Source organism: Bos javanicus, chromosome 12 (assembly GCF_032452875.1).
Source record: "Bos javanicus breed banteng chromosome 12, ARS-OSU_banteng_1.0, whole genome shotgun sequence".
Classification (NCBI taxonomy): domain Eukaryota; kingdom Metazoa; phylum Chordata; class Mammalia; order Artiodactyla; family Bovidae; genus Bos; species Bos javanicus.
In genome coordinates, this window is record NC_083879.1 from 1,713,910 (window position 1) to 1,715,154 (window position 1,245).

The following is a 1,245-nucleotide window of genomic DNA, read 5'->3' on the forward strand; positions in this document are numbered from 1 at the left end:
ATGTAAGAGTTTGGACTCACTAAAATCATTCCTCTGATTTGTATCTTGACTATCTCAGACTAGGATCTTGTTTTTCTCCATCCTGAATCCCCTGGGCATTCACAGTCCCCTGGGCATGCACTGTCCCCTGGTCATGCATTGTTGAGTGTAACTGCAGTGGCTGATGGCTTTATGGCTGCAGTATGCTTGGCTCAGTGAAATGGCAGGTGACATTCTTTGTCCACAGGTTGTTAAAAGTTGTCTGGTGAGTATTATGATAGACTCTAATGTGAATCAGAAAATATTTGTCCTTAAGGAATCACAGGTTATTTTACGGTAGGGGTCCAATAAGTAGATAGGCCATCACCAGCTATTTTAGGGTAAGGTTTTAGGGTGAATCTTGGGTTTCTGAAAGATGTTCTGGTTGCCTTCATTAAGACAATAGTGGTCAAAAGGTCAGATTTCATCAAGGCTGAAATGTGTACACTTCCCCAAAGACCTCCCAGCAGCATTTTAGAGAGCTCACTTAGTAATACCAGCTCCACTTTGATTTTCCTCCCACAATGCCTCTTCCCTACCCGAGGCAGGTTTCTCCCTTCATGCTGACCCAGGAGTTCCCTGGGTGGTGACAGTGGTGATGACGGAGCTTTTCCCAGCTCCCCGGCCCTGTCTCTCACTCAGCATCTTCAGGGGCCTGCTCTTCACCCGAGGAGGTGCCTGTGCATGTGATCTGGTCTGAACCTCAGCAGCATCTCAGTTACTCAATTTAGGGCTACAAGAAGCAAGATAAGTAACTTTTGTGCATCTTACAGGTGAAAAAATAAGCTTAAAAAGACGAAGTAACTTCTTCCAGTTGGCAAATAGCTTGATCTGAACCCAGGTTTTCTCCCTTCTCCTCTAGACTCTTACGTGCTAATTCATCTGAAAATTCTCTTTGTGCTGAGAGGCAAGTCTCTTGGAGGGCTACTGTTCCAGAATACTGAATTAGAGCTTTGGAGGTGGGCAGGCTCAGCACTCTTCAAGTCAGATCATGTGGCTGCCCCCCACCTGCCAACATCCAGCTTCAACCTGCTTCCCAGGGAAGCGCTGAGCCAAAAAGGAAGCAGAGTCCTGGAGTCCTCGCTCAGGGAAGGGAGGTGCATAAAAGGAAAAGGGAGTTTAAAACATGGTGGTGAGGCTTTTCCTAGCTTTTAATGCCCACTGAGAAAAGATTTTAAAACATGTAAGTGAAATAAGGCAAAGGCAAGTTCTGAAGAAAAGGGGGAA